This window comes from Balaenoptera acutorostrata, chromosome 1 (genome assembly GCF_949987535.1).
Source record: "Balaenoptera acutorostrata chromosome 1, mBalAcu1.1, whole genome shotgun sequence".
NCBI classification, from domain to species: Eukaryota; Metazoa; Chordata; class Mammalia; order Artiodactyla; family Balaenopteridae; genus Balaenoptera; species Balaenoptera acutorostrata.
In genome coordinates, this window is record NC_080064.1 from 58,768,625 (window position 1) to 58,794,406 (window position 25,782).

Sequence of the window (25,782 nt, forward strand, 5' to 3'; positions counted from 1 at the left end):
TATTATTTGCACTGCCATTATATGCACTGATTTTTAATTATATTATAAGTAGTATATTTTCTTATTGCAATAAATATTCTTCTATATATTTTTATTGAGGTATAATTGACAATACAACATTATATTAGTTTCAGGTGTACAACATAATATTTCTATATTTGTATATATTGTGGAATGATCACCACAATAAATGTCTAGTTAACATCTGTCACCATACATAGTTACAGAATTTTTTTTCCTTGTAATGAGAACTTTTAGGATTTACTTTCTTAGCCACTTTCAAATATGCAATACAGTATTATTAACTGAAGTCACCAGGCTATACATTATATCCCCATGACATTTATATCATAATTGGAAGTGGTACCATTTGACTCCCATTTTACCACCCCCTGACCCCCACCTATGGCAACCACCAATCTGTTCTCTGTATCTATGAGCTTGCATTTTTGTTTTTTGTTCTTAGATTCCACATATAAGGAAGATAATACAGTATTTGTCTTTCTGTCCGACTTATTTCACTTAACATAATGCGCTCCAAGTCCATCCATGTTGTCACAGATGGTGAGATTTTATTCTTTTTTATGGCTGAATAATATATATATGACACATTTTCCTTATCCATGTATCCATCAATGTACACTTAGGGTATCTTGACTATTGTAAATAATGCTGCAATGAACATGGGGGTGCATATATCTTTCCAAGTTACTGTTTTCATATTCTTTAGATAAATACCCAGAAGTGGAACTACTGTATCATATAGTAGTTCTATTTTTAATATTTTGAGGAAACTCCATACCATTTTCCATAGAGGCTGCACCAATTTACATTCCCACTAACAGTGTACAGGCCTTCCCTTTTCTCCACATCCTCATAGACACTTGTTATTCCTTATCTTTTTGATGATAGCCATTCTAACAGGTGTGAGGTGATACATCACTGTGGTTTTTATTTGCATTTCCCTGATGATTACTAGTGTTGAACACCTTTTTCACATACCTGTTGACCATCTGTATCTCTTTGGGAAAATGTCTATTTAGATCCTCTGCCCATTTTTAATTGGACTGTTTGGTTTTCTTGCTATTGAATTGTATGAGTTCTTTATATATTTTGGATATTAGCACCTTATCAGACATATGCTATGCAATTTTTTTCTCCCATTCAGTAGGTGTACTGTTCATTTTGTTCATGGTTTCCTTTGCTATGCAGAAGCTTTTCAGTTTTATGTGTCCCACTTGTCTATTTTTGCTTTTAATGCCTTTGCTTTGGGTGTCAAACCCCAAAAATCATTGCCAAAACCAATGTCAAAGGTCTTACCTATTTTGTTTTCTTTCAGGGTTTTATGGTTTCAGGTCTTACAGTCCAGCCTTTAATCCATTTTGAGTTAATTTTTGTGTATGGTGTAAGATAGTGGTCTGGTTTCATCCTTTTGCATATAGCTGCCCAGTTTTCCCAACACCATTTATTGAGGAAACTGTCCTTTCCCCATTGTATATTCTTAGCTCCTTTGTTGTAAATTAATTGACCATATATGCATGGATTTACTTCTGGGCTTGTTTCTGTTTCATTGATCTAAATGTCTGTTTTTATGCCAACACCATACTTTTTTGATTACTATAGCTTTGTAATATAGTTTGAAGTCAGGGCGCATGATACCTCCAGCTTTGTTCTTCTTTCTCAAGATTGCTTTGGCAATTCAGGGTCTTTTGTGGCACCATGCAAATTTTAGAATTGTTTGTTCTGTCTCTGGAAAATGCCATTGGAATTTTGATAGGGATTGCATTGAATTGTAGATTGCTTTGGGTAGTATGGACATTTTAACATATTAATTCTTTCAATCCATGAGCATGGAATATCTTTTCATTTATTTGTGTCTTTTTCAATTTATTTCAAAATGTCATAGTTTTTAGTGTACAGGTCTTTTACTTCCTTGTTTAAATTTATAGTTAGGTGTTTTATTCTTTTTGATGAAATTGTAAATTGGATTGTTTTCTTAATTTCTCCTTCTGATAGTTCTCCTTCTGAAGTGGTGTATAGAAACACAACAAATTTCCATATATTGATTTTATTAGTTTTAACAAGTTTTTGGTGGAGTCTTTGTGGTTTTCTACATAGTATCATGTCATCTGCAAATAGTGACAGTTTTACTTCTTCCTTTCCAATTTGAATGCCTTTTATTTCTTTTTCTTGCCAAATTGCTCTGGCTAAGACTTCCAGTACTATGTTGAATAAAAGTGGCGAGAGTGAGCATCCTTGTCTTTTTCCTGATCTTAGAGGAAAAGCTTTCAGCTTTTCACTGTTGAGTATGATGTTAGCTGTGGGCTTATCATATATGGTCTTTATTATATTGAGGTACATTCCCTCAGTACCCACTTTGTTGAGAGTTTTTATCATGAACAAATGGTGAGTTTTGTCAAATGCTTTTTTTGCATCTATTGAGATGGTCATACGATTTTTATCCTTCATTTTGTTAATGTGGTACATCAAGTTGATTAATTTATCTATTTTGAACCATATTTGCATCCCTGGAATAAATCCCACTTAGTCATGGTTATGATCTTTTTAATGTACTGTTGAATTTGTTTTGCTAATATTTTGTTGAGGATTTTTGTGCCTACGTTCATCCGGAATACTGGCCCGTAATTTTCTTTTCTTGTGGTGTCCTTAACTGGTTTTGTTATCAGGGTAATACTGGCCTCATAAAATGAGTTTGGAAGTGTTCCCTCCTCTTCTATTTTTTGCAGTAGTTTTAGGATTGGTGTTAAGGCTTCTTTGAATGTTTGGTAGAATTCACCAGTAAAGCTGTCTAGTCCTGGACTTTTGTTTGTTGGGAGGTTTTAAATTACTTATTTGCAGGCCTTTTCATATTTTACCTGAAAATTTTTCTCTTGATTGCTCATGCTTCCTTCTCACAGTACATCTAGCTACAGGTGCAGATTCCGGACTTTGGAATGTAAAACACATAGTTTATAACTCATTCATTCAACCAGTGCAGGTACTCTTCTAGGTTAGTGAACAGGAAAAGGTGTAGATTACAGTCTAGAGTGTGTGTGTGACAGGGGTGAGGAGAGGGAAGTAGACAGACACTAGATAAGCAAAGAAATAAATATAAAAATGTCAAGTGGTGGTTTTTTTTCCTTCACCAGCTATGATAAAAATATAACAAGATAGTGTGAGAGAAATGACATGTATATAGTGGTGGGGTGATTCTTTAGGTTGGATGATGAGGACATCCCCTCTGAGGATGCTACACTTCAGCTGAGACTTGAGAAGGATCCGTGCATACAGAGATCTAGAGGAAGAACATTCTAGGCAGAGTAGAGCTAGAGCTAAGGTCCTAAGACTGGAACAACCTTCCAAGTCCAGAGCACAAAGGTCACCAAGTAGTGCAGAGCGAGCAAAGGGGAGAGTGGGCAGGGAACAGGTCATGGAGGACTCTGTGAGCTGGAACAGGAAGTATTGCTTTTATTCTAAGTCAGATGGGAAGACATTGGAAGATTTAAGGAGCAAAGAGACATATTATGCTTTACTTTTCAAAAAGATAATTTGGCAGAAGTGTGGAGAATAGGTTATAGGGGAGGGGCAAGAGAAGAGGCAGAGAGCATAATTAGGAATGTTTTTGCAGTTGTCAAGTTCAAAGATACTGCAGACTTGGTTGGGGATGGTAATAGTAGAGGGAACAAGAAGTGAATGGATACTGGAAATATTTTGGAGAAGAAAGTGAAGAGCACTGGCTCATGAGAATGAAGGAGGGGAGGAAATCAAGATAACTCCTAGGTTTCTGGTTTGAGTAACTAAGTGGGTGGCGGTGTCATTTACCATGGTTGAGAAGCCTGGTGAAGTTCAGGGTGGCAGGCGATAAAGAGTTGTGCTCTGACCACATCAAATTTGAAAGGTCTATTTGTTATCCACATGGAGGTGTCAAGAAAGCAGTTGGATATGAGTCTCAAAATCAGCTGAGAGGTTGGTCTAGAGATAGAGATTCGGGAAACATAGTCTTAAATTGGTATTTGAACTATGGGGTTGAATTAGGTCACCAAAGGGGAGAATAAATATAGAAAAGAGCTCCAATATTTAAAATCAAAGAGGAGAAAGCCAGCAAAGGGAATGAAGAAGGAGCTGCCAGTGAAGTGGGGGTAAAACCAGGAAAATCTGGTGTCACAGAAACCAAAAGAAAAAGTATTTCCAGGAAGGAGGGCCTGGTAAACTGTGAAATGCTGCTTCAGAGTTCTAGTAAGAACGGCAAAGTGACCATTGGGTTGGTCATCCAGAGGTCACCAGCCACTTTGCCAAGAGCCATCTCTATGAAGGTGGAGAGATAGAACCTCAGAAGGAATGGGTGGCGGAGAACATTTGAAGTAGGAGAGAGGAGACAGCAGCTGTAGAGAACCACGTCTAAGATGTTTTGCAGTAAAGGAGAATAAAGCTTTAGACCATAGTTGGAGGGGAATGGGGAGCTCAGAAAAGTTTGTTGTTGTTGTGCTTTTGCTTTTGTTTTTTGAGAACCTTGATTCTTGACCCTCTGTGGAGGGGAGGAAGGGCAAGTGGAGTGAGCCAGTAGAAAGGGAGAAAGTGATGCAGGAAAAGAGAGGAGATACTTACAGAAGTGCTGTCCAAGAGAAGGCAAGAGGGGATTCCACATGGGCATGAGGGGAGGGATGGGCTGACCTGAGATGGGAGCAGGGAAGTGCCCTCCATAGAAACAGGAGGAAACGTGCAGGATATGACCACAGTTTGGGTTAAGTTGGAATTTTATCAGTGAGAAGATGAGGCAGTTTCTATGTGATTGTTTCTCTTTTTCTCACTGAACTACAAGTCAAGGCCATCAGCTGAGAGTGAGGGAAGGAGCAACGTAGGAAGCTTGAGGAGAGGAGAAAATGTGAACAATATTTTGGGAGAGAGTGGGAAGTGAAGATACTGGAGAAGCGTTTGCCAGTCAGTGGTGAGAACCCACTTGAGATTGGTGTCCATAAATGTAAACGGAATCCCATTCATCATAATCAGTGGATTTGTCAAGAACCTGCAGCTGCTCAGGTGCTGGGAAGTTGGAACTTGGCAGGTGAGGCTGTGGGAGGGAGTTGCAGCGAAGTGAAAGAACCATGAATCTAAGCTGAGCAAGGTGAGAGTGAGGTGACTGATGAGAAAGTTCTGAAGTGAATAATCACTGAAGGTCTTCATGACCTTCAGGACTTACAGGACTGGAGGATCAGAGAAAGTGAGCTAGAAGCATAGAGACTGGGATATTTGAGGTTGAAATTTCAGAGGTGGTACAGTTAGTGGGGTTTGCAACATGAAAGGATAGGACCAAGGAAGAGGATAGCTGGGTAGGATGGAGGAAAGGGTCATTAGCGTGAGCTGGCTGAAGAACAAGCAGCCAAGGTATTCGATGGATAAGCCATTGGAGTTCTGAAGTAACCAAGGATGGCTGCAATTGAAGGAAATGAGAAGACGCTAAAAGTCATTAGTAGAAAGGGTGAAACAGGATGGACCGGAGAGGGCGGCAATCCAGAAGAGGTGGGGCAAAGTCGAATAAAATAAACTTCCAGGGAAGAAGGGTTGAAGGAGAAGGGGATAAAATGATTTGGAAGTGGCCATGGGAAGCAAGGCACATACCCATCCCATCTCCTGGTTGTGTGGCATGGGCAGGGTGTGAGAGAAAGAAAAAAGCCAACTACTTTCAAGTAGCAGCAATGGAAGCAAAGTTTTCAGGCAAATTCAGGCACTAGACAGGGCAAGAGGTGAGAGAAACATTCTGAGAAGGGATTAAGGATATAGGAGGGGAGGCTGCTGAAAGGATGGGCAGGGTGGCAACTGGTCAGATTAATAGATATGCAGAGCGCCATGGAGCTAAGGGTTAGGGTGTTGGTGGTTGACTTAGAAGGGGCCTTGACCTTCTGGAAGTGACTGAGGTGAACAAGGATGTGGGAAATTGTGGGAGTAGTGTTGACAATCTTATAAGAATCTGGTTTTGTAGCAGGAAATTTAGTGAAATCTATTCATTTCACTTCTCTGATTAAAACCCTTGAAGGGCTCTCATTGCCCTTAGGATCAAGTTCAGGCTCCTCAGCACTAAAAGCAAAGTCCTGCCTCCCCAGCCTTACCTCTGAGTCTGCTGCAGCACTGGACTGAACCTGACTGACTTGATTTTTCTGCTCTTCTGAACTCCTAGGCAGCACAATACAGTGGTTCTGCACAAAGACTCTAGTTCTAGACAATCTGGGCTCAAATCCTGGGTCCACCTCTTCCTAGCTCTGTGACCTTGGACAAGTTATTTAACTGCTCTGTGCCTTCATTTTCTCATCTGCAAGATGGAGCAAATAATAGTACCTACCTTAGAGGGTTGTATACATGCAAAAGCACTTAGATCTCTGTCACATGGATTAGTTGTAGTAACTATTTCCTCTGCATGTGATTCCCTTGGCCTGGAGAACTCACACCATCCTTGCTGCCCCCATCCCCACTCTTGCCTCTCCCTTCATCCACCTTCCAGGGTCACCTAAGACATCATTTCCTTTCCTTGCCTCCCTTGAGGGGTCACAGGCTCTGTCGCTGTGCTCCTATGGCTGCCTGTTCCACCGTGATACCACTGTGCCCTTGTCTGATGAACCTTGCTGACTTGCACACCACTCTCTTCTTGGGGCCCACCATTCTGCCTGGCACACACAGGGTGCTCATGAATGTTGGTGGACTGATGGAGTGAACGATGGCTCCTCCAGAGCGATAGATAGTGGGCCCCATGTTGAAGGGGTGCAGGGTTCGCAGACATTTGTGGTGCATGAGTGACAGGACATCTCAGCTCAGATCTGCAAGGGTACATCTGGGGTAAGCCCGTCCCCTATACACCTGCTTGTGTAGGGAGACTTCTGGGACTTTCCTTGCTCTCTCTCTCTCTTTTTAAAATTGTATTTTAGTTTTTTTAAAAAAGATGCTGCCTCCCTCCCACCCCCACGTCCCCCCAGTTTTGAAAATCACTGATTTTTTTGCTCTTTAAACTCTCCTCCAGCTCAAAAGTTTATCATTAGTTCAGTAGCACCCAGCCTTTGAGTACTGGGGACCCTGAGGGATAGCATTTGTTCCTTTAGGATCTATGGATTCAGATATTGACGAGAAGTTTTTATGAAGTCAGTAACACAATCAAAAGGAAACGTGTTTATCTATATGCATACAAAATATGGTAAATGCTTGGGAGAAACATATTGTTTTTTTTAGCCCCTGGACAATGCTGTGTGTGTGTGTGTGTGTGTGTGTATTCACAGCCCACCTGCAACACCCTGAGATGGGCTGGGAACCTGGAGCCAGGCCTACCCCGAGTCAATACAAACTGAAGCTCTCTGTTCACCAAAGGGGGAATAAAGGCCCACAGCTAATTCCAGAGGCCTGGCCGTGTGAATGTCGGCTGCCTTTAAACATTTGACTCAGATTGAGCAACTCACCCTGACCTCTGATGCTGTGGACGTGCTGCCTGCCACCCTGGCAGCAGCTTGTTGCAACAGGCATGGAAGAGACCAGAAGCACTGCAGCCAAAGTGCAGATAGGCATTGTCTGAGCTAGGGTCAGGGCTCTGTTACTCAGAGGGAGAGCTTGAAGATGAAGCATCTGGGATGAGGTCTAACAGTCTCTTACTACCAGGCCCAAGCCAGTCTGTTGGTTTAACAACTGTCAGTTTCTTTTCATAAATATCAGCTGCCCCCAGTGATCAGAGGTAGACGGGGTGGGATTGGGGGCATAAACTTGATCCCCCTTACCTTGCTACCAGGGGGTATGCTATTATGAAAGCAGGTCTTAGACCAAATTCTGCCAGACTTGTATTTATTAGCAAGTTAGGCACAATCAGTTCTTCTAAGTCTAAGAGGTAGGAGGGGTGAATCCCACAAGCACGCTGCATGGTACAATGCTGCCAAACTTGCTGATTCTTCTACTTTGTTCTGCAAGCAAGTTGGACTGGATAGTCTTTCTAGATAAGCTACTTGGAGCACTGCTCTTTCTCCAACAATGAGTAATTATCTTTGACATTCCTAATGCTAATTAAGAAACCCCTGATATAGATTTCTGTATTTGAAAAGCTTAAGCAGTCTCCACTAGAGTGTGGATTTCTAAGTAGGACACTGAATATTATCTAACCACTTGGAGGGTACAGATTAAAGTTAGAATACACACATGGATTCCACTTTTTACAAAAACATATTTTTAAGCAATTGTCAGACATACAAATGATACAAAGATGAAAGGGCCCGAGAGACTCTCTAGTCTAGTTGGTTTTGTTCATTTCTCATCCATTCATATAACAGATCTGGAGTAACTGTTTTGCACCAGGCACTGTTCTGGGCACTGGGGTTAGAGTGGTGAACAGGAAATAAAGTCACTAACATCACGGAGCTTACATTCCAGTGGGAGAGACTAATAATAAACAAATGAAGTAGAAATATGTCATCTAACGTCTGGTGGTAATAACGCCTATGAAGGGAAATAAAGCAGCATCGGGGCTAGAACAGCTCTGTCCAATAGAAATATAATGAAAGCCACATGTTTACAATTTGCAATTTCAAATTTCCTAGTAGTCACATTTAAAAGAGTAAAGAGAAACAGGTGATATTCATTTTTAATGATATATTTTATTTAACCTAGTACAGTATGTTCAAAATATTATAATTTCAGCATGTAGTAAATAGGAAAGTTATTAATGAGATTCTTAAATTCTATTTTTTAAACTGAGCCTTTGAATCCAGTGTGTATTTTACACTTCCAGCTCATCTCAGTTTGGACCAACCACATTTCAAGTGCTCACTAGGCACAGGTGGTTATGGTATTGGACAGCACAGAGCTAGGGAGTGAATGGACAGTGGCCTTATTTTAGACAGGGTGGCCAGAGACAGCCTCTTCTCTTAGGAGGTGACATTCAAATGCAGATGGGAAATGAAGTGAAGGAGCAAGCCATGTGGATATCTGGAGAGGAGAAATACGAAGAACAAAGGCCATGAGTTAGGGAATAAATTTGGCCTGACAGACAAACGATAAGGAGCCATGTGACTTAGCTGGCATGTGCCTTTTCCCTTTCCCTTTCCTTTCTCCTCCTTGGAATGCAGATACAGAGCCTGGAGGGGCGGCAGCCATCTTTCAACCCTGAGGACAAGCATAGGCTATGAAGTTAGACTGCACAAGTCAAATCCCACGTCTGCTATTGCTAAACTGTTTCAATGCTTCTCCAGCTACCTCTGGCAAAGGAGCAGTTGTTTTTCCTCAATCCATAGCAGATCAATGCTTTTGTAAAATAGAATGAAATGAAGTACAGTCGGCCCTCTGTATTTGTGGGTTCTGCATTTGTAGATTCAGCCAACTGTGAATCAAACATATTTGAAAAAAAATTCCAGAAATTTCCAAAAAGCAAAACTTGAATTTACAACATGCCAGCAACTATTTACATAGCATTTACATTGTATTTACAACTACTTACATAGCATTTACATGTATTAGGTGTCTAGAAATGATTTATGGGAGGATGTGTGTAGGTTATATGCAAATACTACACCATTTTATATAAGGCACTTGAGCAACTGTGGATTTTGGTATCTTTGGGGGTCCTAGAGCCAATTCTCCTCAAATACTGAGGGGAATTCATTAAAAATGAGATGAAATAAAAAGAAATGAATATATGAAATACAAGACCAACTTTTAAAAAGTATTTTATTCAGCAGACATAAAATTGCTCTATTAGATTGATACAATACACTAATACTCTATTTCTGTACTAATTTTGTAGCTGATCACTGGTAAGCAATTAGGGCCAAGGACAATCCTTTGAGTAGCCTTGAGTTATAGGACCAGAAATAAGTTGATTAGCCCATCAAAGCCTCAGTCTCTTCATCTGAAAAATGGAGTTATAACAGTTCCTCCTTTATAGGCTACTTTTTGGTATGGATTGAATAAAATAACCCCTGTGAAAGCTAGCCCAGCAATGTCAGTAAATGTTAGCTATTACTAGTTACCACACGTTTGTCTCTCTAGCTGGCTGCTAGCTCCCTGAGAACAAGGACAACCATGGCCTGACTTTATAAATCCAGCACTCTGAGGTGCCTGCAGAGTAGATATTCAACAAATCACTGTTGAATTCTTGAGAAGTGCTTTGAAATCCTCAGCTGAAAGACATTTGGAAATAACCCCTACAGTTTTCATTCATTCATTTATTCATTCACTCATCCACCCATTCATTCACACTGTTCCAATGTAGCATAATGAAGTGGATGGCAGCTTTGGACAGACCTAAGTTTATTTTTATTTATTTATTTATTTATTTATCTTTTTTGGATATATATTTTAAAAAATGAGTAATTACTAATTTCTGGTAAAAAACAAGGTGAAATAAAATATTGGTAACAATATCAAGATGGAAGGGGAGTGTTTAAATATAAGCATTTTAAGTTTTTTTAATACTGAGAAGTTAGAAATATTAATAAACTTTAGACACTGTTAAGTAAGCATGTTAAAATTTTAAAGATAACCATTAAAACAAAAAGTGCATGATTTCCTATCTAGTAAAGAGTTAAAAATAATTTTTAAAACTGTTTAGTCAATCTAAAAGGAGAATAGATTTGTAGGTGTTGATGTGGAGAGGAGTTAGACTGAAAGCAGGGAAACTGGTTAGGATTTTTTTTTTTTTTTTTGGCCATTTCTTTAGCTTTTTAAAAAATTATTTATTTACTTATTTTTGGCTGCGTTGGGTCTTTATTGCTGCACGCGGGCTTTCTCTAGTTGCGGCGAGCGGGGGCTACTCTTCGTTGCGGTGCACGGGCTTCTCATTGCAGTGGCTTCTTTTGTTGCGGAGCACGGACTGTAGGCACACGGGCTTCAGTAATCGCGGCACGTGGGCTCAGTAGTGGTGCTCACGGGCTCTACAGTGCAGGCTCAGTAGTTGTGGCGCACGGGCTTAGTTGCTCCACAGCATGTGGGATCTTCCCGGACCAGGGATCGAACCCGTGTCCCCTGTGTTGGCAGGCGGATTCTTAACCACTGCGCTACCAGGGAAGTCCCCAGACCTAAGTTTAAGTCTAGTTTCTTCCACCTACTAGTTTGGGCAAGTCACTTTACCTCTCTGAACTTCAGTTTGCACACCTAAAAAGTGAATATAATAACACCCTATTGAGTTGTTGTAAAGATTAAATGAGATCATATATGCAAAACACCAGGGCTCTGTAAACAGAATCTATTGTTCCTGCTCTGCAGAGAGAGACAGTGCAGCGTCAGTGCAGACGGCCGTGCTGGGTGCTGACCGGGGCACTAGGCCTGGCAGTTCTGGCTCGGTGAGTGTTGCTGAAACTTTTATTGGCAGCACTGAAAGATGCCGGCAGCTGGTAGCAACCTGGCACCAGTGTCCGGCAGAGACATAAAAATGGGACCTCACCCCGTCAGGCCCTGTTCTTGCCCTACCCTGTCTGGAGGCTAGTTCCAAACCCTCCCTAGGCCTGTGGGCTGCGGATGGTGAGAGGTGTCTGCTTTGTAATTGGCAATTGCCCCCAAAGTCCTCTCTGCTTTAAAAAAAACAACCAAACAACCACCAACAATAAACCTCTCTGTGTGGACTGCCACACTGGATGAAAGTCTTGCAGTGCTCGTCACTTCTTTAGGGCTAAAAGTATAGAAACTCTCTCTTAAAATGCAGTCTGAGGGAGATCCTAAGGTATATGGGCCCTTAACCTCTTCATTCCAGATAGTTGATATGCTAGACTTTATCTCATCTACTCCTCCCAGGTAGACTCCCAGGCTTGCTTCTTTTTTCTTTCTTTCTTTTTAAAATTGTGGTAAGATACACATAAAATAAAATTTACCATCTTGACCATTTTTACGTATACAGACCAGTAGTGTTAAGGACACTCACACTGTAGATGTCCAGGACTCTTTTCATCTTGCAAAACTGAACCTCTGTACCCACTAAACGACAACCCATCCTCTGCCCCCTGCCCCTGGCAACCACTCTTCTACTCTCTGTCTCTATGAATTTGACTACTTTATGTACCTTATATAAATGGGATTATATGGTATTAGTTTTTTGTGACCGGCTTATTTCACTTAGCATAGTGTACTGAGGTTTCATCCACATTGTAGTATGTGTCAGAATTTCTTTCCTTTTTAAGGCTGAATAATATTCCATTGTATATATAGACCACATTTTGTTTATCCACTCATCTTTGATGGACACTTGGGTTGCTTTTACCTCTTGGCTCTTGTGAATAATGCTGCTATGAACATAGATGTACAGATACCTTTTTGAGAGCCTGCTTTCAATTCTTTTGGGTATATACTCAGAAGTGGAAATGCTGGATCATATGGTCATTCTATTTTTAATTTTTTGAGGAAATACCAAACTGTTTTCCATAGTGGCTGCACCATTCCCACTGGCAATGCACAAAATTTCCAAGTTCTCCACATCCTTGCCAATGCTTGTTCTTTTTCTTTTTCCTTTTTTTTAAATAGTAGCCATCCCAAAGAATGTGAGGTAGTATCTCATTTGCTTGTGATTTGCTGGTTTGTTTTTTTAAATTGCCATTATGCAAACAGGAAACTGAGGCTTCAAAATACGAAGTAACTTTCCTAAGGTTGTTCAGCTAATGGGTAGAGACTAGCCTGCACCACATCATGTTCTTGGGCCCTGCTGCACCTGAGCACCCAGCTCTCCAGACAACCCTCGCACCCCCTCTCCCATCCTACACACGTCCACCTAATATCTGTCAGCATGGTGGAGTGGGTGAGCGTGCCTGTATGCTCTGATTCATGGCTCTGCCCCTCCCTAGCTGTAGAATTGCTGGCAAGTCAGCAATCCTCCTATGCCACATACTCTATATGTGCAAAAAGTACCTGATAAGAGTACCAGTTCATAAGGATCCTGCAGGAGAACTTCAGGGAATACTGCCTGCCCCGAGCCCAGGTGTAGAAGGTAGCACCAGGCCCAGGAGGTTCAACCAGGAACCCGAGTCAGGGTCACTGCCCTCCTGCAGGTCACTGGCCAGTGGGGGAGATAGCCATTAACTAAATATTTACACAGACCTGTGCTCTGCAGCAATGGTGATAAGTGAGTGCCCAGAAGGAGAGGGGCCAGTGGGAACCAGCCCTTTTCACAGTCAAAGGGCAAACTCTTCCCCCATTTCCAAGCCTGCCAGGCTTCCATTTACATAACAGGTGAAACTCTGGGTAACACATCATGCAGCTGAAGGGGAAAGGTTACAAGGTTTCCTCCAGCATTTACACTTAAAAATTCTTGGGTAATTTGGGGTATTCTAAACTAATCATCCCCTTTAATTCTTAGGGTAGAATCAATTGTCTTTTTCTTTCAGGCAGATATACCTGTGAGCAGGTTTTAGGATTTTTTTAATTTAAAGAAAGTTCTCAAGTGATGCCTTTTAAGAGTAGAAGCAAGGCACTGGGGGAAGATTGGAGAGTTTATGGAGGTTATTGTCTGATACACCCATCAGCTCTGTGAGGGCAGAGTCGTGTCTGTGGCTCATCACTGTACACCCAGGATATACAATGCCCATTCTCCCTGGCCCATAATAGATAATTCAACAAGTTTTTGTTGAATGAAAGAGTTAACTCCAACCAATATTTCAAGCAGCTATTATGTTCCAGGCACCACTATTATTAACTTTAATTTTTTAAAATGCATTTATTTGGGTCCAGCATGAACAAATCTAAGCCTCACAACTCTGAGGTAGGAAGTATTATCCCCATTTGGGCAAGGGAAGAACCAGAGCCTCGAGGGTATTGAGTGTTTTGCCGAAATGCTCGCATCTAGTAAATGGCAATCGGGATTGAACCCACACCCATCTGATACCCCTCACGGAACTCACTTGACCTCTGTGTATCATTAACGCCTGTTCAGGCAGACCAGCCCATGTTGAGGAAAAAAAAGGATGAGAGTTGTACCTTTTCCTTGTCTCAGTCAGTTTAGAGAGGTGCACACATTTTTGCCTCCGCCCATGAAGAGTCACAGAATTCTAGGGCTGAAGGAAAATGTGAATGGTACAGATGAACCGGTTTGCAAGGCAGAAATAGAGACACAGATGTAGAGAACAAACGTATGGACACCAAGGGGGGAAAGCGGGGCGGGGTGGTGGTGGTGGGATGATTTAGGAGATTGGGGACTGACATTTATACACTAATATGTATAAAATAGATAACTAATAAGAAACTGCTGTATAAAAAAAGTAAATAAAATTCAAAAAAAAAAAAGAAAAGAAAAGAAAGTGCAGAAAGTTCTTCTCTCAGTGCTGAAGGCTTGGGTGGAATTTGCAGAAGCCCCTCCCAGGAGCTATAACCAGCTCTCTGGTGAGTACAGGGGGTGGAGCCCACCCTGGCCAGCCTGCCTGCGGTCATTGCTGGCCTTGCTAATTAGATCTCCTTTCATCTACTGAGCTCCAAGAGCTTTTACCCACATTAACTTGTTAATCTTAGCCCCATCCTTCTGATGCGGATGACAAGCATAATTAGGTCTAGTCAGGAGACAAAACAGAGCCAGGAGACAGCGGCAGAGCCAGAAGAAAAACACTGGGTCGCTTACTCCTCCTCCCCTCTGGCTGACTGTCTCTCCTGCTGACAGAAGTGTTTTCAGTTTGCCTTGAATTGGCTTCTGCCCTGCTTTTCTGTATCCCAATTCTGAAAATAAAGCATAGCCAGTCTGGATCTTAATGCACAAGTTTGGATGTGCAAAAATATCACATTTAAGTTCATCTCAGTCTAACTTGGGCCCTCCATCCCTCTGGGCTGATGGGAGACTCGATCTCAGCTTGTGCTGGTGCTGACTGCACCCCACGTCCTTCAGAAGCAGTATCAGTTCTAGGGCTCACAACCGGAAAAAAACTTCCTAGCGGTCCCTGCCTACAGTCTTGGATCTACCCTGGCAGTGGCTGAGACGTCCGTGATCTATGCCTTGAGGTGCCGGTGCTCTGTTGCATGAGAATTTAGGCCTGGTCTGCCATGTCCGCTGCCCAATGGCCACTCCCTGTGGTACTGCAAGGAAATGGGCTTGGGTCCCCCCTTGGTGGCACCCTCAGATCTCTATCACCTCTTCACCTCAGAGAATCTGCCTCTGCCACTTAAGATCCTCCCAGCTCTCCTCCCCTGCTAGGACGCTCTGCACAATCTCCACAATGAATGAATTTTGGCTCTTAACAAAAGCCAGGGAGAGAAACTTGTCTCCTAGCAGCTTTGGTTGAACAGATGTCCCTTTGGCAGGGGATGCATGGGTCAGGTTGGGAAGAGAAGGGGACACAGACCTAGATTTCTCATTCTCTTTTATCTTACAACAGAAAACACAAAAAGATTTAACATGCCTTAAGTTTTCCCACCCTCAAAGCAATGTCCCCAAAGAGGAAACAAGGTGTATTAGTTTGCTCGGGCTGCCGGCACAGAAGACTGGGGGACCTAAACAAAAGAATTCATTTTCTCACAGTTCTGGAGGCTGCAAGTCCAAGATCAAGGTGTCAGCAGGTTTAGTTTCTTCTGAGGTCTCTCTCCTTGGCTTGTGCACGGCTGCCTTGCTGTGTCCTCACAGGGTCTTTCCTGTGCATGCATGTCCCTGATGTCCCTTTCTGCGTCCAGGTTTCCACTTCTTATAAGGACATCCGTCATATTGGATTAGGGCCCACCCTAATGGTCACATTTTAGCTTAATCACCTCTTTCAAGACCTTATCTCCAAATACAGTCACATTCTCTAGGTACTAGAGGTCGTTGGGACCTCAACATATGAATTTGGGGCGGTGGGAGGGACACAGTTCAGCCCTTAACACAAGAGTTAGTGGTGTTTTTAAAAAAATTTCCAGTCTACCTTCTTTGCCTTCTGTCAGGCAATCACCTCCTGTCAGGCTTTAAAATCTACAGACCTGGATTCAAATCCCTGCTTCAATGTTTCCCAGCTCTGTGGCTTTAGACAAGTTATTTAGTGTAGCTGGACATCAGTGTCGCCATCTATAAAATGGAGATAATAATAGTATCAACCTTGGAAAGTGTTTCAGGGATGAAATGAGATAATAAAACACACAGCATAGTGACTGAAACATAGTAAGTTCTCCGTAAGGAAAGCTATCCCCCATCCATCCGTCCCTGATGAATCCTAACTCTTAAGTCTCAGCACAGAAGCCACTTTCTCCAGGAAGTCCTCCCTGATGCTCCAAGCTTGGGTTGGGAGCATCTCCTTGATAGTTCTCTGATCATAACACTTACATGCTGGGTTGTAAAGGTCAGCTGCAGTGCTTGTGTTCCTCGGTGCAGGGACTCTGCATGAAGCAGGTCCCCAGTCTCATCTGTCTTCCTCACAGCTGCCTGTCAGAGGCTGGCATCTTGGTTTTTATCAGCTGCTGGGTGCTAAGAACATGTGATAGGAAAGAAGCAAAGGAGGGCTGGATGGATATGGGGCAGTGAGGCTACCTTAGAGCAGTGTTCTCCACCCCCGCACAATTGACCTTTTGGGCAGGTAATTCTTGCTGTGGAGGACTGCCCTGTGCATTGTAGGAGGGTGAGCAGTGTCTCTGGCCTCTACCCACTGGATGCCAGTAGCACCCCGACTCTCAGAGTTTGATGACCACACGTGTCTCCAGACACTGCCTAATGTCCCCTCGGCGGGGAGGAGGGCAGATGAAAACATAGCCCCATTTGAAAACCACTGCTTTAGAGAACTCAGGCTTAGATCAGTGGTCCTCAAACCACTGCACTGGAATCTTGGAAATGCAAATCGCCGGGCCTCTGCTAGGGTTGGAATGTGTCTCCCCAAAGTTCACATGTTGAAACCTAACCCTCTTGGTGTCAGGAGGTGGGGCCTTTGGGAGGCGATTAGGTCATGAGAGCAGAGCCATCGTGAATGGGATTCGTGCTTGCATAGAAGAGACCCCAGAGAGCTCCCTTGCCGCTTCCATCACACGAGGATGCACTGAAATGTCTGTGACCCTCACCCCGCCATGCTGGCACCCTGATCTCAGACTTCCAGCCTCCAGAACTAAGAAATAAATTCCTGTTGTTTATAAGCCACCCAGGCTGTGGTATTTTGCTCTAGCAGCCTGAGCAAACTAAGACAGCCACATCCCCAGAACTTCAGACTCGAAATGTCTGGGGTGGGGCCCAAGAATCTGCATTTCCAATGAGGTGCTGCGGGTGCTGCTGGCCTGGGGCCACTTGGGAACCACTCTGCCCTAGAGATGGCAAAGCGCTGGTCTTCAGAGCACTAAGGAACGTGTGCTGAGCACCTTCTGGCCTGTGACTAGAGCTGGCGGGGGGGGGGGGGAAAGCGAAATCCTCAGACTTGGGCCCTTGGGGGACGCATTTACATAAGACACCCCTCAGGCTGCAGGCAGCACAGGGACTGCAGGGATGGAGGCAGGGAAAGAGAGCCTCAGCCTGAGTTTCAGGAAAACCGCGGCTGTGCGCGGCTGGGCGAAGGCAGAGGGGTGGAAGGGGCTCCTGCTCCAGCCCCAGCCCCGTGCCCACCCATCTTAGCCCGCGGTGAGTCCAGCGTCCACCAGCATTATTTCATGCAGATTTAGTGAGCACCAGCCAGGTGGCAGAGCGCTCTTTGGGTGTGGAAATATGTGAAGGACATAACAGAAGAAAACTCCTTGCCCTCACGGAGCTTACTTCTGATGTGGTGAGACAGAAAATAATGATACCGAGCAAATTGTGCAACATGTTAAAAGAGTAGTACGGTCTATGGAAACAACAAATCAGAGCAAATGGGGCTGGGAGTGGGAAGCGGGAAGGTGGCCAGCGGCGGGGTGCTGGGAAATGTCCAACACCTGGCTTTCCGGGTGGAAAAAGTCCTGATTTGTAGCAATGGCCAATTTCAATGGTGTAAATATTCTTGCCATGGCAGATTGCATGCTATGAATGTGACATCATTAAACACGAAATTGGGAAGAAGTGCACAATATTATACACAACTTCTACCAAACCAATATAGTAGATATAAATAAGTTTGAGTAGAGATAATAGTAAAATAGTTAATAAGTGATGACTCCTCTATACAAAATAGATGACCAACAAGGGCCTCTGTATAGCACAGGGAACTATATTCAATATAATGGAAAAGAATCTGAAACAGAATATATATATATATGTATATATATATGTAAAGAATACTATTTGTTGGCATAAACGAGCCAAAAAATATTAAGAAGTGATGAGTTTGGATATTTTAAATCTTGATTTCTAATACAATTCATTTAATTATACATTTACATAGTTTAATTCTCATTAATCACCGTGTATACTAACCAGCTTGCAAGTTTCCTGAACATGTAAGTCAGCTCTCCTGAGCTGGTACTCGCCGGCTCCAGCATGCCGCTGGTGATTTGGGAAGGCCTGGTAGAGAACATGACATCTGAGCAGAAACCTGAAAGAGGTGAGGGAGAAGGTGTGTGGATATCTGGGGGTGAGCACTTCGCTTCCTTCCTGGGAAAAGTAGCATCTTGTGCCTGGCATGTCCACACAGCCACGTCCCTGCACATGCTGTTCCCAGAGTATCTCTGTCCTCACTGCTATCCAGTGACAGTCTTCCAGGCCAAGCTCACAGACGACTTCCTGGGTAAAGTTCCTTATTTCTCCCGGGCCTCCTTACATCCTTTTTGGAAACACAAGAGGCTCTGAAGGTGGTATAAATAAATCAATGACCACAAGCAAACAAATGATTTCCTTCCATTTAAACCCAGTTGTTTTAGCTCATTTCATTATTATTCTGCCCATGTGTATCTCCCTGTGGAGCCCTTTTTCAGGTGTATGCAAGTGCCAGGCTCATAGTTGATGTTTCTTAAGGGCTTAGCTATTGAGTGGATCAATGCTGATCTTAATCTGGGGTGGTTTAAGGCATGAGTGGGTTTTAGTGACGGCCCTTCTGTTGGGTGAAGTCCACAGGCAGGGCCCCTTGTGCTGTGGTGACACTGGTAGGCTGACCGCCCCTCGCTCTCCGCACAGGTGAGGTACAGGAGAGCCCGGTCAAGCCAGCCATAGCCACAACCACAGTGATTCGCAGCAGCAGACATCGCCTAGAGGGCCACGGGCTTGGGGCTTTATTTAGGTAATGTTACTTAATCCTCACAGCAATCCGGCAGGTGGGAGTTCTTATCCCCATTTTACCTATGAGGAAAATGAGGCTGGGAGAGGGTCACCTGGGTAGTAAGTGGCAAAACTTTCACTTTGCTGCATAGGTTGAGTAAGAACCGGTTCCAGGTAGCAAGGAGGTCAGCCATGTCAAATATTAACTGTGATAATACCAGGCAGCAGGGCTAAGTGCTCATTGGAACTGCCAGCCGCACTTGGGAGCAGGGGGGAAGAAACCTGGGATTCTACCTGGGGCACGTGGCCAGGCAGCACCTCAACCGTAGACGCTTCGGCCCTGAGCTGAGACTTCTGGGTGGGAGAGTTGTGAGGGGTTTGGGGCCCTCTCGTTGGGAACAGAGGCCTTAGTGGAGTCTCAGAAGCGAGGTTTTTCATGAAGCTGGCCTAGGATCTCCCCCAAGCCCTGTGGGCCCGTGCCATGTATTCATTTATTGATTCACCGAAACAAGCTGGGATAATATTTTTTCAACCTTAACTTATTTTTTTTCCCCTTTCCTGGTATTTCCCCCTTGAGTCAATAGACTGGTCTGGGTCCATGCCTGGGAGGCTGAGTGGGGAGGAAGACTGCAGGTCTCTTCCTGGCTTTGCTTTCCAAACCCGAGTTCTTCAGTGGACGGAGAAGATGGGGGGTATCCCCGCAATGCCTGCGGACAATTCAGTAAAGAGAGAGCAAAGATTCCTCCAGTCCGGCTGGCTTTGGGACGGTAGAGGGGGGGTTAATGAGGGCCGGGGTGGGGTGGTCTCAGGATGCAGGGTCGGGGGTGCTGCAGGTCCTCAGAAAACTTTGGGGAGCCCAGGGGCAGGAGTGCTCTGCCTGGGGGAAACGGAGGCCCCCATGAGTGGCTGGCTGCAGAGATGAAGCCTCAGACAGACTCAGAAAGACTTCTGTGTTCTGGGCTGGTACAGAGGAAACACGGCGGCCGGGCATGGGGGAGGCCGGGGCGCTCAGATGGGAACAAGGCCTGTGCAGACTGCTGCTGTAGGACCAACCAGGACAAACCGGGGCTCTTCAGAGGCCTGGTGGACCAGCGAGACAACGACGAGCTCCCACGCCTCCGTCCTGAGTCCCGGCACAATGGGATTCACTGAAATTGAGCCACAATCCCAAGAAAAAAGAGAGGGAAACCCCAGATTGATCGGTTCAGTTACTGTCACCCTGGGGGTACAGTGGCTCAAAATTTAAACTGAGTTAGAGAGTCATAAACTGCAGAAAGTATTTACTGAGACCCTAAGATTCCAGGCACTAGGCTAGGCAGTGGGGGTGGGGGGAAAGTACTGAGTAAAACAGGGGCCTGTTCGTGGCCCCTCAGTCTCCATTACTGAAGTAGAAGGATGCCAGGGCTTGACTTGCGTATGTGGTCCTTCAGGGCGTGCAGTAGTAACCACTGACGCTGATGAGGCGCTTACTCCGTGCTCATCCTTGCACCGAGGATGCTCTCCGTCCCATAAAATGGGGCTAATAAGAGTTTTTGTAAGACCACCCAGCCAGTGAGGTGTCAGAATTGGGATTCAAACCGAGATGACTGTGATAGGCTAAACTGAGTGCCCCCTCCCCGCAAAGATGTTGAAGTCCTAACTCCCAGTACCTGTGAATGTTACCTGATTTGGAGAGAGTGTCTCTACAGAGGTAATCAAGTTAAAATGAGGTCATTAAGGTGGGCCTGATCCAAATGCCTGTGTCCTTATAAAGGGGGAAATTTGGACACAAACACAGGCATGGACACCTGGAGAATGCTGTGTGACCATGAAGACAGAGAACAGGGTGCTGCATCTACAAGCCAAGGGACACCAAGGATTGACAGCCAACCACCAAAAGCTAGGAGAGGGACATGGAACAGATTCTCCCCCACAGGCCTGTAAAGGAACCAACCTTGCCAACACTTTGATCTTGGACTTCTAGCCTCTGGAACGGCGAGACCATAAGTTTCTGACGGTTAAGCCACCAGTGTGTGGTACGTAGTTACAGCAGCCCTAGGACACTAATGCAGTGGCTGACTCAAGAGCCTGTGACTTTTAAACCACCAAGTTTTACAACCATTTTGCTGAACCCTATGCTCCTGTTATAGCTGGATCCTAGGGAATGGATTCCATTTCTCTTTTCTCTCTGCTCTATTAACCCTTCCTCTTCCCCTCCCATCTCCTTTGCACTATTTTCTCCATATTTTTTAACATTTAAAAAATTTTTTTATTGGAGTATAGTTGATTTACAATGTTGTGTTAGTTTCTGCTGTACAGCAAAGTGAATCAGTTATACCTATACATATACATACACATATATCCACTCTTTTTTAGATTCTTTTAGATTCTTTTCCCACGTAGGTCATTACAGAGTATTGAGTAGAATTCCCTGTGCTATACAGTAGGTCCTTATTCATTATCTATTTTGTATATAGTCTCCATAGTTTTAATTGAAGTCATCTCTATTCTTTCTTATCAAAGACTTAATTCAGGTGCCCTATGATTCTACCTTCTTAGGTTATGGGGAATTCCAGAAACATACCTTGCCCTCTGAGACCTCTGGAGTGTGGTTCAAGCCTCTCCCCGCCTGACATGCTCTCCACTGCACGCCAGTGACCACCTGGAAAACCTTAATCATCCTTCAAGGGTGAGTCCCTTCAGTCCCCTTGCATAAAACCACCCTTCGGTCAGATTGACTGTCTCCGTCCTCTGAGAACAACAGCATGAAAACATTTGCCCACTCGGAATCACCATCGGTAATGGACCTGGCTGTTGTCTTTAGTACCCTGAATGCTTCTTGAAGGCTTCCCCACGTTCCAAGACGACTGAATCTGTAGACTTCAACCTGGAGTTCCTCAACCCTTCTTCCTCTTCTGGTTTCTCCAATTTACCTTCCCATAAAAGAGAAATAGCCTCAAATTACTCTGCGCTTGGCACATAGCTATCTTATTAACAGATTTTCAATCTAGGCAAGTGTATCCCACTTCCTTCCTCTCCCCTTCCTGTATTTTAACAAGGGTTTGTCATCTCCTTGAGCCAGCCTCAGCAGAGAGGATTTGGCTAGGTGAGCATTTTATTTTGGCATCTGCGGATGGTGTTGGTTGGAGCCTTCTGTCCATATACTGTAAAAGAACACAAACCAAACAAAAACATTCAGTTCGAGGCCATGGATCCTTTCCAGCTCCAGATTAAGGCCCTGTTCCTCCAGGATGGGAGAGATGGCTGGCTCTCCAAGAGCAGAGTGCGGAGCAAGGCTGACAGTACCGCTGCTGCCCAGTGGGACACCTGCCCTTGATGGCTGCGGGCTTTGGAGGAGCTGCTGGCCTGGCCCTCTGCAGGAGCTGGGCTGAGAACTCTTCTCCTTTTCGGGAAAGCAAATCAACATCCTGTGAGGAAACCTCAATCTGGACAGGTTTTCCTTGAGAAGAATCCATTTTGACGTAAGCCTCTCCCTGCTGGCTTTCTGCCTCCGACCTCTGAAAGTTCAGGCCACTCCATGCTGCTGTAGCTGCTTCACTGAGAAGCCTCATAGCCCTGAATTTTACAAGAGTTGACCCAAGAAGCCTGTGCTCGCCTGACTATAGGGAAAAGTGGTGACTTTAATACTCCTCTCTTATTCACCAGCACAGCCCAGTGGGTCTTCAGGCACAATTTGATCTAAGAAATATTTGTGGAGTTCCTAGAGCATGCTTAAAGCATGGGGCAAGCTCTGGGGTAGGGGACGGGGTTGTGGGACACTTCTTTTTGGATTTTTTAAAAACTCTGTACCAGACAGGTAATAGCCTATACTGATATAATACCAAGACCCTAAAGCACATTGTTTTTATTTTATTTTATTTAAAATTTTTATTTTATATTGGAGTATGGTTGATTTACAATGTTGTGCTACTTTCAGGTGTACAGCAAAGTGATTTAGTTATACATATACACATATCTATTCTTTTTCAGATTCTTTTCCCATGTAGGTTATTACAGAGTATTGAGTTCCCTGTATTATACAGTAGGTCCTTGTTGATTATTTTTTATATAGTAATGTGTGTGTGTTAATCCCAACCTCCTAATTTATCTCTCCTCCTGCTGCCACCTTTCCCCTTTGGTACCCATAAGTTTGTTTTCTAAGTCTGTGAGTCTGTTTCTGTTTTGTAAATAAGTTCATTTTTATCTTTTTTTTTTAGATTCCACATATAAGTGGTATGATATGATATTTGTCTTTGTCTGACTTACTTCACTTAGTATGATAATCTCTAGGTCCATCCATGTTGCTGCAAATGGCATTATTTCATTCTTTTTCATGGCTGAGTAATATATATATATATATACATATATATATAAAGCACGTAGCTTTTATAAGGTAAAAGTTTAGCTCTGCCTCAGGTACTAGTCCATACGGAAATTGTCTGATAGGGTGGTCCTGCCACCCTCATTGTTTATCTTCTTTTGTAGGAACCCACCCAAACCTCTGTCTCCCAGTCAGCGGGGGAAGAAAGGAAGAAAAGTGCTCTCCCAGTCTTCCACTCATATCCCACTAGCCAATATCTGGTAACATGGCCAATCTCTAGTTGTGAGGGACACTGGGAAATATAGTCTCTGGTGGAACACCTATGTGCCCAGCTAAAAGTAAGACAATTCCTTTACTGAAGAGCAAATATTGATGGACACATACTAGTCTCCGTCAACCTTTCTTGCCCTTACTCACCCAATCAATAATTATTTATTTCATTTCAGCCATATATTTGGCACTGTTTTTATGCAGTTGCTTATAATCCACTGATGCGTATGAGCATATGCTCAGCTAAAAAGTCACACACACTGTGCTGTGTTGCTTAATAAATAGATTAAATGCTGTACATCTTCAGGGAAGGAAAAACTCATTCTGACTAGAGAGATGCATCGATTTGTTCAACATATTTACTAAGCGCTATGGTCGGCCCTGATACCTCCTGGTATTCACGTCCTTGTTCAGTCCCCTCCTCTTGAGCGTGGGCTAGACCTAGTGACTGGGGTCTAACAAATAGAACACAGCAAAAGTGATGGAATGTCTCTTCTGAGATTAGGTTACAAAGAGACAGAGACTCCCATCTTGCTCACATGCTCTAACGCACGTGAGCTCTCTGTCTGTCTGTCTGTCTCTGTCTCTCTCTGAGCCATTACTCTGGGGGCATCCAGCTGCCATGTTTTGAGTAACTCTGCGGAGAGCCTCATGTGGTAAGGAAATAATATCTTCAGTCGAGATCCCAGCGGGACCTAAAGCCTGCCGGACAGCCATGTGATTGGCTTGGAAGTCGGTCTTCTGAGGACTGCCAACAGCCTCAGGAGCGAGTTAGGCAGCAGAGCCCTCCTGCAGTAACCCCTGTGATGATGGCAGCCTGGCTGGCACCTTGACTGCGGCCTCGTGAGCGACCCTGGGCCACAGTCACCCACCTAAGCTGCAACTGCACCTGAATTCCTAACCCACAGAAAGTGAGATTATCAATATTGTTGCTTTAAGCTGCTAAGTTTGGAGGCAATTTGTCAGGCAGCAATAAAGAACTGATACCAGTACCTACTATTTTCAGATAGTATGCTAGGCCATAAGAATGTGAAAAATAAGTGATGCATAGTCACCGTGTTTGGAGAGAGGGGGAGACGGGTGTGTGCACAAACATGGTCCTTACAATGTGAGGTGGTAAGTGGGATGGTGAAAGATGCACTAAGCATGAGAGAGGAGCGCAAAGGAAGGGCTTCTTATCCAGAGGAGGAAGAGAGAGGAGGAAGGTCATCCTGGAGGAGTCCATGCTTGCAGGGAGAATTGCGGGAGAGGTCATTCCGTGGAGAGGGGAATGTGTGTAATGCCTGGAGGTGAAATGGTGTGGTGTCTGCATGGGAATCGAGAGCTCTAGTTCGTGGGCACAGCAAGAAGTGGAGAAAGATGAGGCTGGAAAAGTGACGAGAGACTAGTCTAGTCTTGTGCCAGTAATTTATTTTTAAATAATCCAATTATGAAATTTTGCTTTGGGTGAAAGGAGGTAGAAACAAAAGCGTTAACAAAGGAACTAGCATGTTCTGCTCAACAGTCTAACACCTGAATTTTAAGAAGCCAAATTCAATTACCTATAGAATACAGACAAGTGTAATTTGTTTCATTGCTTTTGCTCATAAAATTGAGCAGAGAACTGTTGACATGTTTCTGTAGAATAATTGTGGTTCTTACTGAAGAACCGGCTCAGGTGATGTTTGATGCTTTTACAAGTGGGAAATTGGCCCTTTCAGCTTTAGGATTTTATGAATTTATGTTTTGAAAATCTGAGGAGAAGTTTGGGTAGATGGTTTTCCTTCTTTTCTCTCCCTTTCTTTTTTCTTCCCTCCCTCCCCCTTTCATTCCTTTTCCCTTTCCTTCCTTTCTCCTTCTCACTCTCTCTCCAGCTCTTTCTTTTTGTTTTTCAGAATGTTGAAGGTTCCACATTTCTAGGCTCTAAACATCAGCTTTGCAAGGGATGAAAAGGAAACGAAAACATTCCTTTCTCCTCTGCCTGGAGGATTAGCTCTAAAGATTCTTAAACTGGTCCTTGGAAGGTTCTGTGGATCACTGTGGCTCATGAGTGAGTCTAAGGATTCAGCAGGCAACACGATTATTTGAACCAAGATGGCTACAAAACCAGGCTTGTGGATAATGTTTGGTGCAGAATCAGAAGAAATGACTATTTAAATTAACTTTTAAAATTAAAATGTTTTATAATACCATTTCAAAATGATTT

At 43.7% G+C, this 25,782-nt stretch overlaps 1 long non-coding RNA gene across 2 annotated transcripts in view; it reads left to right on the top strand.

Moving 5' to 3' along the window:
* Positions 1–25,782, top strand: part of LOC114236107 (uncharacterized) — a 98,057-nt gene that overhangs the window by 47,017 nt on the left and 25,258 nt on the right. Inside the window, exon 2 of one of the 2 annotated variants that reach the window (XR_009007078.1) lies at positions 21,566–21,695. The exons of the other annotated variant lie outside the window; for it this stretch is intronic. This is a non-coding gene — a long non-coding RNA (uncharacterized LOC114236107). The remainder of the gene's footprint in view (positions 1–21,565; positions 21,696–25,782) is intronic. 2 annotated transcript variants of the gene reach the window in all.